Here is a 12,017-nt window from a genome sequence, read left to right on the forward strand (position 1 = left end):
GGTGAGCTGCACAATCAGCTCCAATGTAAATAACATGAGCATGTCTACTTCTGATAAGCTTCTCAGTAAAGCATTCAAAACAATCACGCAACACAGAAAAGTGCTAAAATTATCCCATATTAACATATGCAGCCTGAGAAACAAGGTCCATGAAGACAATAACCTGCTAGTAACAGATGATATTCATCTTCTGACTGTCTCTAAAACTCACTTTGATAATACAGTGGTAGCAATACATGGTTATAATATCTACAGAAAAGACAAATGCCAACCCAGTACTACTACATAGAGGATAGGATATACCAGCAACCCAGTACTACTACATAGAGGATAGGATATACCAGCAACCCAGTACTACTACATAGAGGATAGGATATACCAGCAACCCAGTACTACTACATAGAGGATAGGATATACCAGCAACCCAACAGTACTACTACATAGAGGATAGGATATACCAGCAACCCAGTACTACTACATAGAGGATAGGATATACCAGCAACCCAGTACTACTACATAGAGGATAGGATATACCAGCAACCCAACAGTACTACTACATAGAGGATAGGATATACCAGCAACCCAACAGTACTACTACATAGAGGATAGGATATACCAGCAACCCAACAGTACTACTACATAGAGGATAGGATATACCAGCAACCCCAGTACTACTACATAGAGGATAGGATATACCAGCAACCCAGTACTACTACATAGAGGATAGGATATACCAGCAACCCAGTACTACTACATAGAGGATAGGATATACCAGCAACCCAACAGTACTACTACATAGAGGATAGGATATACCAGCAACCCAACAGTACTACTACATAGAGGATAGGATATACCAGCAACCCAACAGTACTACTACATAGAGGATAGGATATACCAGCAACCCAGTACTACTACATAGAGGATAGGATATACCAGCAACCCAGTACTACTACATAGAGGATAGGATATACCAGCAACCCAGTACTACTACATAGAGGATAGGATATACCAGCAACCCAACAGTACTACTACATAGAGGATAGGATATACCAGCAACCCAACAGTACTACTACATAGAGGATAGGATATACCAGCAACCCAACAGTACTACTACATAGAGGATAGGATATACCAGCAACCCAACAGTACTACTACATAGAGGATAGGATATACCAGCAACCCAGTACTACTACATAGAGGATAGGATATACCAGCAACCCAGTACTACTACATAGAGGATAGGATATACCAGCAACCCAACAGTACTACTACATAGAGGATAGGATATACCAGCAACCCAACAGTACTACATGGCACACAGCTCAGACACCCATTCATACCCCACAAGACATGCCACCAGAGGTCTCTTCACAGTCCCCAAGTCCAGAACAGACTATGGGAGGCCCACAGTACTACATAGAACCATGATTACATGGATCTCTATTCCACATCAGGTAACTGATGCAGCAGGAGAATCAGATTTTTTTTAAAAAACAGATCAAAATACACCTTATGGAACACTGTGAAGAGAAACGAAAAGGTACCCACATGTTTGTGGTAACATTTGAATCTTGCTCTACACACATACATAATATTGTTGTATTATACATATGTAGTGGTGTAATAATGTTATATGATGTATTGTTTTATATGCAAGTGCCTTAATGTGTTTGGACACCAGGAAGAGTAGCTGCTGCCTTGGCAACCGCTAAAAGGGATCCTTAATAAATACAGAAAGATAAGGTGCAAAAGGAACAGTGAAATGGTTACTTGCAAATTTTCATAGTAGCAATATCAAAATAAAAAAATAAAAAAATTGTATAAATATTTTATAATTCTTAGATTATGCTTAACCAGACACTTTTCTAAATGGATCACACACCAATCTAAGGCGCAGTGCAAGATGCTTAACAGTCCCTATCGTTAGCTAGCGAGCCTGCTAACACTACGCTTTAACTTGCAATGAAAATAACTGACAAAATTAGAAACGTATAATAATCTTTAAAATGTAGCTAGACTCTTACCCGGATACATGGATGACTCAAACCCCTTAAAGTAAAACGTTCCTGTGTTGTTTCCGTTTAGTTTGTACAGATTGCTTTTCCCGTTGTGTCAAGTCAATCCGGTTCGGGCATCCCCAAGCGGCGCAGCGGTCTAAGGCAATGCATCGCAGTGCTAGAGGCGTCACTACAGACTCGCAGCCAGCCGCGATACCCATGAGGCGGCATTCAATTGGCCCAGCAGCATCCGGGTTAGGGGAGGGTTTGGCCGGCCGGGATGTCCTCGTCATAGATAAGTGATGCACCGATATGACATTTTTGGCCGATACCGACATCCAATATTTTCCTTACCAAAAACCCGATGCTGATAACCTATATTTAACATTATAGCGGCCTTTTAAGTATTTAACTGTACTAGAATGCTTAACACACACACACACACACACACACCAATCTAAGGCACTGCATCTCAGTGCAAGAGGCTTAACAGTCCCTGGTTCGAATCCAGGCTGTATCACATGATTAGGAGTTCCACAGGGCGGCGCACAATTTGCCCAGCATCGTCCAGGCCGTCATTATAAATAAGAATTTGTTCTTAACCGACTTGCCTAGCTAAATAATGGTTAACACAACACACACACACACACACACACACACACACACACACACACACACACACACACACACACACACACACACACACACACACACACACACCTGACCAAAAAGTTATTTTGTTGGCATTTACATATGTTTCCATTACCAGTCAAAGAAAATCAAAACCTATTTCTTTCACTTGCTGTGCTGTTTCGTTCAGTCGTTTCACTCTCAACCAGGATTTCTATGGAATGCCGTTTGGGTCTTTGCGTGACAAAAAAGACAAAACACTATTTGACGTGTCAAATATTGACCAATCAGGACCTGAATATGACTGCACGTCACATAATTTAACGTGTTGATTATTTTTTTTACGTAGTTATTACCACATCACTCGTGTCTCATATGTCACAACGATTAATCGACACGTATGCTATGATAAATGGTAAAGTGGTCTAGCTAGCTCATAGATGCAAACAATGTTCTTCACACACTTTTTAAAAACAATTATATATGTTTTCTATGGAGGATTAACAGTAAAATGTAAAACATATTTCCATTCAAATCAACATCCTGATGTGTGGACCTCCAACCATCTTTGTGGTACATTTGAACATTTAAATGTTATTCACATTTTCGTACATTTATCAGCAAAACGTGACACCCGCCCTGTATTCAAGAGCATGTTGTGTCTCAACTGATGGCGGGCACAACACAAAAACCTTAGATGACGTAAATTAGTGTCTAAGCTACAAAATAATACATTTGGGTTTACCGGTTTTTAGATAGACGTTAAAAGGTTAAAAAAAATATATTTCCCCAGAAATTCAAAAAAACTATTTTGACAAGCCTGTTTGTAAGCTTTCCAGTGCTGAAGACATTGATGTCTCATGGTATGGTATACAAAATGGGTCAACTTTGAGCACTTAACTGTTGAATATTTTGGCGTTCAGATTAAAAATAAAATTAAAATAAACTTTGAGCACTTCTACAATGAGTAGATATGTATGGAAGGATTTGTTCAAATCAAAAGTGGTGCTGTGAAAAAGTGATTGGATTTACCCAGTAAGCACAACCCTTGCTCTGTGTAGCGAACACACACACACACACACACACACACACACACACACACACACACACACACACACACACACACAACCCAGACTACACATCCTTATTGTCATTATTATTATCGCAATTGAGGCGAAAGGCACAATACATTCATTCACATGATACATTCACATTTTAAACAAGTTAAATAGCGTCGTCCAGGTTTGGCCGGTGTAGGCCGTCATTGTAAATAAGAATTTGTCCTTAACTGACTTGCCTAGTTAAATAAAGGTTAAATAAAGTAAATAAACAAAATTAACACATCGCTTGCGGTAAGGTTTTGGAAGCATAAGGACCTTATCTTTCATGTCAGCGAGAAAAGGAAAAAATATAACTTAAATTGATGCTCACCTTTATAGGGTTACGGCCATATTTCCATGTTACAGCGCTTGTTTACAGGAAAGACAGAAGACGGCATGGACTACCTGTGCTTATTACCCATCTACGTCTCCGAACACCGATGTGTTAACAAGACAGACGCCACAAACATGTTATCACTGAAAAATACTGTCTGCTGCAACTGTTAAAATCAATGAAGTATATAAACTCTGGATTACTGAAGCTATGTATTGGAATTTGTGGGGCTTTGAAGCCACTGGTCGGCCATATTGGCTCTCCCTAGTTGGAACAGTTCTCTATTGGAATGAATGGAATTCTACAGTATTGAAATTAAAATGTTTCAAGGACCAAATTACATGTATTTAAGTCTTTTTTTGGTTGTAGTGGGGCCAGCAAAATATTTAAAAAAAACATTTGTATATTTGTTTCTCTTTTTAATAGCCATGTTTGGATAATATAATTTAAAAGTATGCATTACGGTGTCTGTAATAGAATAAACGTGTCAAAACAAATGTAGACAGTAATGCATTTCTATAGATTCCAAAATATATTTTTATTTTTTTTACAATTGAGTACCACCAAGATGGCTGCGAAGTGGCTTCAATAAAGCGCCCCCTGTCAGTCCAGGGGTTATAACACTGTTTTTAACCAATGATGTTTATGTGTCCATTTCACATTTGTTAAATTATTTTGATGTGATATGAAAGTAACGTTAGAGGGATTTCGGTTTCTAAAACTTTACCGTAATTGAGACTCGATGGCTTCCAGGACCAAGTCACCTTTAAACAGAACATGTAACGTTAAGGTTTTAGGACAAAACGTTAGCCCTCCTTTAGTCCATTATTGGGCTAACATACAACAACCTAGTTAGCTCAACCTAGTTAGCTACCTAGTTAACCTAGTTAGCTCATGTCACCGACGACTCAGAGGAGAGCTAGCTAGCTAGCTAGCTAGCCGTTAGGTAACGTTAATGTTAGTAATGGGTGTGCTGGGTTTTTTTGGAGCTAGCTTGATGAAGGTTGGCTCCAACTTCCATGTTTTATAGGTTTCACTATTGCCCTTTCAGACAGGCAACGTCACGGTTCAACAACATAACATATTCTGAGGGTTTAATTGTGTAATATAGCAGCTAGTAATAATGTCTAGCTTTACAAAACGAGCAAATCTGTTTGGTTTCATGCCCGGCTAACGTCACAAAATGTTGACACGTAGCTGGCTGGGTACACTAGCAACCCAACGGTAGCTAGGGTGCACTAGCAACCAAACGGTAGCTAGGGTGCACTAGCAACCAAACGGTAGCTAGGGTGCACTAGCAACCAAACGGTAGCTAGGGTGCACTAGCAACCAAACGGTAGCTAGGGTGCACTAGCAACCCAACGGTAGCTAGGTTGCACTAGCAACCCAACGGTAGCTAGGATACGGTAGCTAGGATAAACCAGCAACCCAACGGTAGCTAGGATACGGTAGCTAGGTAAAACTAGCAACCCAACGGTAGCTAGGATACACTAGCAACCCAACGGTAGCTAGGATATATAAACCAGCAACCCAACGGTAGTTAGGACACACTAGCAACCCAACGGTAGCTAGGGGGTAGTAGCAACCCAACGGTAGTTGGGATACACTAGCAACCCAACGGTAGCTAGGATATATACCAGCAACCCAATGGTAGCTAGCATATACCAGCAACCCAGCAACCCAACGGTAGCTGGTGTATATACCAGCAACCCAACGGTAGCTAGGATGGACCAGCAACCCAACGGTAGCTAGGATGTACTAGCAACCCAACGGTAGCTAGGAAACACCAGCAAGCCAACGGTAGCTAGGCAACACCAGCAAGCCAACGGTAGCTAGGCAACACCAGCAAGCCAACGGTAGCTAGGCAACACCAGCAAGCCAACGGTAGCTAGGCAACACCAGCAAGCCAACGGTAGCTAGGCAACACCAGCAAGCCAACGGTAGCTAGGCAACACCAGCAAGCCAACGGTAGCTAGGCAACACCAGCAAGCCAACGGTAGCTCGGACGGGCCAGCAACCCAACGGTAGCTAGGATATATACACCAGCAACCCAACGGTAGCTAGGCTATACTAGCAACCCAGCAACCCAACAGTAGCTAGGATGGACCAGCAACCCAACGGTAGCTAGGCTATATATACACCAGCAACCCAACGGTAGCTAGGGGTACTAGCAACCCAACAGTAGCTAGGATGGACCAGCAACCCAACGGTAGCTAGGGGTACTAGCAACCCAACAGTAGCTAGGCTGGACCAGCAACACAACGGTAGCAAGGATATATATACCAGCAACCCAACGGTAGCTAGGATATATATACCAGCAACCCAACGGTAGCTAGGATATCAAACCAGCAACCCAACGGTAGCTAGGGGTACTAGCAACCCAACGGTAGCTAGGGGTACTAGCAACCCAACGGTAGCTAGGGGTACTAGCAACCCAACGGTAGCTAGGTTAAACCAGCAACCCAACGGTAGCTTGGATAAACCAGCAACCCAACGGTAGCTTGGATAAACCAGCAACCCAAAGGTAGTTAGCATATACTAGCTAGCCAAAACCATCCAGAGACGAGTGTTACTCCCGATTCAAAAAGGTCAAATTAGCTTATCATCAAGTTAGCATCCAACGACAAGGTCGAGAAAGTAGAAAACAGGCTCCTAGTTACCGTAACGTTACCTAGTTAAAACCGTAAAGGTGTTCACTCCTGCCTCGTTACAAAACAATAATCCCAGTTGGAAATCCAACTAGCTACGTTGTTAGTCAGCGGTGCGTAGCTAGATAACAGAAATATAACTTACCCAATTCGTCATGCGTTAACAGCAGATATCACATTAATTCGGCCAACGAAGCTAGCGACGTGTGTAGTTTTCATGTAATCATTGCGTGTCTGTCGTGTACCCTGAACATTAGCTGACGCCCCAACCTCTTGTCCAATCACCTCTCCTCCCCGCTGTGCTGCTGCTCTTCTATTGGACAGTCTCAGCCCAGACGCGCATCGCTATAGGTGAAGTTACATATTGCGGAAAGGATGTGTGGACTATCCGATGAGCTATAATAAGAACGAGACTATCCTAGAAATCTAATGGGAATTATTCTGAAGATTATTTTCCATCTATAATGTGTACCATTCAGTTTGAAGCAATACTAGATAGGGCACTCGTTTGCATTTTGCCGTGAGACCTGGACATTTGATTTGGTACATTGTGTATTTTCACCTCACATGTGAAGAGGAAATTCAGCAACTATTGGGCGCAGTGGAGATTCATCAGGGTTTTACAGATTGGTAAATGAAAGAGGATTTTATACATTTCTATATAGCTTCCTATTAGTTAGACTTCTGTAACTAACTCATTTAACAACATGTTTTGTGTCGTATCCCATTATGATTGGTACCTGAGCCCATAGGAGGCCATTTCGAATATATAAAACCCTCTATTATTGTTAAAAATCTAAACGGATTCCTTGGGACGTCCCAAGGCCTAGTTATAATTTAAAAACGGTTAGGGACGGCCCAAGGCCTAGTTATAATATAAAACGGTTAGGGACGGCCCAAGGCCTAGTTATAATATAAAATGGTTAGGGACGGCCCAAGGCCTAGTTATAATTTAAAACGGTTAGGGACGGCCCAAGGCCTAGTTATAATTTAAAACGGTTAGGGTTATGGTTAGGGACGGCCCAAGGCCTAGTTATAATATAAAACGGTTAGGGACGGCCCAAGGCCTAGTTATAATTTAAAACGGTTAGGGACGGCCCAAGGCCTAGTTATAATAGAAAACGGTTAGGGACGGCCCAAGGCCTAGTTATAATTTAAAACGGTTAGGGTTATGGTTAGGGACGTCCCAAGGCCTAGTTATAATATAAAACGGTTAGGGACGTCCCAAGGCCTAGTTATAATATAAAACGGTTAGGGACGTCCCAAGGCCTAGTTATAATATAAAACGGTTAGGTTAGGGACGTCCCAAGGCCTAGTTATAATATAAAACGGTTAGGGTTAGGGTTATGGTTAGGGACGGCCCAAGGATCTCGTATAGCACCAACATTTAATTGTTCCGTCTGTAAAACCCTGAACCTGATGAATGTTGTTGGGTGCACTTTTAGCAACTTCCACAGTCCTCCAAGATTTCCTACATTTTCTCTTCACGAAGTTTGCTCCTCATTTCATGCACCTTGATTGAAGAGTGAGGTAGTGACAGCGTTAATCCAGAATGTTTTGTTGTTTAAATGTAACCTTTATTTAAATAGGCAAGTCAGGTTGGCTGGGTAGGCCATCATTGTAAATAAGAATTTGACTTGCCTAGTTAAATAAAAGGTTAAATAAAAGGTTAAGGTTAAATAAAATAACAAATTGTTATTTACAATGGCGGCCTACACCGGCCAAACCCGGACAACGCTGGATCAATTGTGCGCTGCCGATGGGACTCCCAATCACGGCCGGTTGTGATACAGACTGGAATTGAACCAGGGTGTCTGTAGTGATGCCTCAAGTACTGAGATGCAGTGCCTTAGACCGCTGCGCCGTTCGGGAGCCCAAAAAATATCTCGTAAGATTAGTGATTTTTTTTCAATAGAATCCTAGAGGATTCTCAGAATCCTATTGGACTGCTTTTCTTAAATCAAAAGTATTCAAATCAAACTTTATTAGTCACATACGCCGAATACAACAGGTGGAGACCTTACAGTGAAATGCTTACTTACGAGCACCTAACCAACAATGCAGTTTAAAAAAAATACGGATAAGAAATAAAAGTAACAAGTAATTAAAGAGCAGGAGTTAAATAGCAATAGCGAGGCTATATACAGGGGGTACCGGTACAGAGTCAATGTGGAGGCTATATACAGGGTGTACCGGTACAGAGTCAATGTGGAGGCTATATACAGGGGGTACCGGTACAGAGTCAATGTGGAGGCTATATACAGGGGGTACCGGTACAGAGTCAATGTGAAGGCTATATACAGGGGGTACCGGTACAGAGTCAATGTGGAGGCTATATACAGGGGGTACCGGTACAGGGGTCAATGTGCGGGAGCACTGGTTAGTTGAGGTAATTTGTACATGAAGGTAGAGTTATTAAAGTGACTATGCATAGATGATAACAACAGAGAGTAGCAGCGGTGTAAAAGAGGGGGGCAATGCAAATAGTCTGGGTAGCCATTTTATTAGCTGTTCGGGAGTCTTATGGCTTGGGGGTTGAAGGTGTTTAGAAGCCTCTTGGACTTAGACTTGGAGCTCTGGTACCGCTTGCCATGTGGTAGCAGAGAGAACAGTCTATGACTGGGGTGGCTGGAGTCTTTGACAATATTTAGGGCCTTCCTCTGACACCGCCTGGTATAGAGGTCCTGGATGGCAGGAAGCTTGGCTCCAGTGATGAACTGGGCCGTTCTGGGCCCTCTGTAGTGCCTTGCGGTCGGAGGCCGAGCTGTTGCCATACAAGGCAGTATTGCAACAAGTCAAGATGCTCTCGATGGTGCAGCTGTAGAACCTTTTGAGGATCTGAGGACCCATGCCAAATCTTTTCAGTCTCCTGAGGTGGAATAGGTTTTGTCGTGCCCTCTTCACAACTGTCCTTTTATATATATATATATATAAACTCAGCAAAAAAGAAACGTCCCTTTTTCAGGACCCTGTCTTTCAAAAATAATTTGTAAAAATCCAAATAATTTCACAGATCTTCACTGTAAAGGGTTTAAACACTGTTTCCCATGCTTGTTCAATGAACCATAAACAATTAATGAACATGCACCGGTGGAACGGTCGTTAAGACACTAACAGTTTACAGACGGTAGGCAATTAAGGTCACAGTTATGAAAACTTAGGACACTAAAGAGGCCTTTCTACTGACTCTGAAAACACGAAAAGAAAGATGCCCAGGGTCCCTGCTCATCTGCGTGAACGTGCCTTAGGCATGCTGCAAGGAGGCATGAGGACTGCAGATGTGGCCAGGGCAATAAATTGCAATGTCCGTACTGTGAGATGCCTAAGACAGCGCTACAGGGAGACAGGACGGACAGCTGATCGTCCTCGCAGTGGCAGACCAGGTGTAACAACACCTGCACAGGATCGGTACATCCGAACATCACACCTGCGGGACAGGTACAGGATGGCAACAACAACTGCACTAGTTACAATTCCTCCATCAGTGCTCAGACTGTCCGCAATAGGCTGAGAGAGGCTGGACTGAGGGCTTGTAGGCCTGTTGTAAGACAGGTCCTCACCAGACATCACCGGCAACAACGTCGCCTATGGGCACAAACCCACCGTCGCTGGACCAGACAGGACTGGAAAAAAGTGCGTTACACTGAGGCCTGTACTCTGGAGCGGGATCGATTTGGAGGTGGAAGGTCCGTCGGGTTCTGGGACGGTGTGTCACAGCATCATCGGACTGAGCTTGTTATCATTGCAGGTAATCTCAACGCTGTGCGTTACAGGGAAGACATCCTCCTCCCTCATGTCGTACCCTTCCTGCAGGCTCATCCTGACATGACCCTCCAGCATGACAATAACACCAGCCATACTGCTCGTTCTGTGCGTGATTTCCTGCAAGACAGGAATGTCAGTGTTCTGCCATGGCCAGCGAAGAGCCCGGATCTCAATCCCATTGAGCACGTCTGGGACCTGTTGGATCGGAGGGTGAGGGCTAGGGCCATTCCCCCCAGAAATGTCCGGGAACTTGCAGGTGCCTTGGTGGAAGAGTGGGGTAACATCTCACAGCAACAACTGGCAAAGCTGGTGCAGTCCATGAGGAGGAGATGCACTGCAGTACTTAATGCAGCTGGTGGCCACACCAGATACTGACTGTTACTTTTGATTTTGACCCCCCCCCCTTTGTTCAGGGACACATTATTCCATTTCTGTTAGTCACATGTCTGTGGAACGTTTTTAGATAATTTCTCAGTTGTTGAATCTTATGTTCATACAAATATTTACACATATTAAGTTTGCTTTAAATGAATGCAGTTGACAGTGAGAGAACGATTATTTTTTTGCTGAGTTTATATACATTTGAAGTTGGAAGTTTACATACACCTTAGCCAAATACATTTAAACTCAGTTTCACAATTCCTGACATTTAATCCTAGTAAAAGCTCCCTGTTTTAGGTCAGTTAGGATCACCACTTTATTTTAAGAATGTGAAATGTCAGAATAATAGTATAGAGAATGATTTATTTCAGATTTTATTTCTTTCATCACATTCCCAGTGGGTCAGAAGTTTACATACACTCAATTAGTATTTGGTAGCATTGCCTTTAAAATGTTTAACTTGGGTCAAACGTTACGTGTAGCCTTCCACAAGCTTCCCACAATAGTTGGGTGAATTGTGGCCCATTCCTCCTGACAGAGCTGGTGTAACTGAGTCAGGTTTGTGGGCCTCTTTGCTCGCACACGCTTTTTCAGTTCTGCCCAAAAATGTTCTATAGGATTGAGGTCAGGGCTTTGTGATGGCCACTCCAATACCTTGACTTTGTTGTCCTTAAGCCATTTTGCCACAACTTTGGAAGTATGTTTGGGGTCATTGTCTATTTGGAAGACCCATTTGCGACCAAGCTTTAACTTCCTGACTGATGTCTTGAGATGTTGCTTCAATATATCCACATCATTTTCCGACCCCATGATGCCATCTATTTTGTGAAGTGCACCAGTCCCTCCTACAGCAAAGCACACCCACAACAAGATGCTGCCACCCCCGTGCTTCACGGTTGGGATGGTGTTCTTCGGCTTGCAAGCCTCCCCCTTTATCCTCCAAACACAATGATGGTCATTATGGCCAAACAGTTCTGTTTTTGTTTCATTAGTCCAGAGGACATTTCTCCAAAAAGTACGATCTTTGTCCCCATGTGCAGTTGCAAACCGTAGTCTGGCTTTTTATGGCGGTTTTGGAGCAGTGGCTTCTTCCTTGCTGAGCAGCCTTTCAGGTTATGTCGATATGACTTGTTTTACTGTGGATATAGATACTTTTGTAACT

General features: G+C 42.9%; 1 protein-coding gene across 2 annotated transcripts in view; it reads right to left on the reverse strand.

Annotated features, from left to right (window-relative positions):
- LOC106586949 (protein FAM126B) overlaps positions 1–6,948 on the reverse strand; it is a 144,258-nt gene extending 137,310 nt beyond the window's left edge. For both annotated transcript variants that reach the window (XM_045707907.1, XM_045707906.1), the window contains exon 1: positions 6,855–6,948. The gene's annotated coding sequence lies outside the window, so the exon portion shown is untranslated. The remainder of the gene's footprint in view (positions 1–6,854) is intronic.
- Between the last annotated feature and the right edge of the window lie 5,069 nt (positions 6,949–12,017).

The sequence above is a fragment of the Salmo salar genome, chromosome ssa25, assembly GCF_905237065.1.
Source record: "Salmo salar chromosome ssa25, Ssal_v3.1, whole genome shotgun sequence".
NCBI classification, from domain to species: Eukaryota; Metazoa; Chordata; class Actinopteri; order Salmoniformes; family Salmonidae; genus Salmo; species Salmo salar.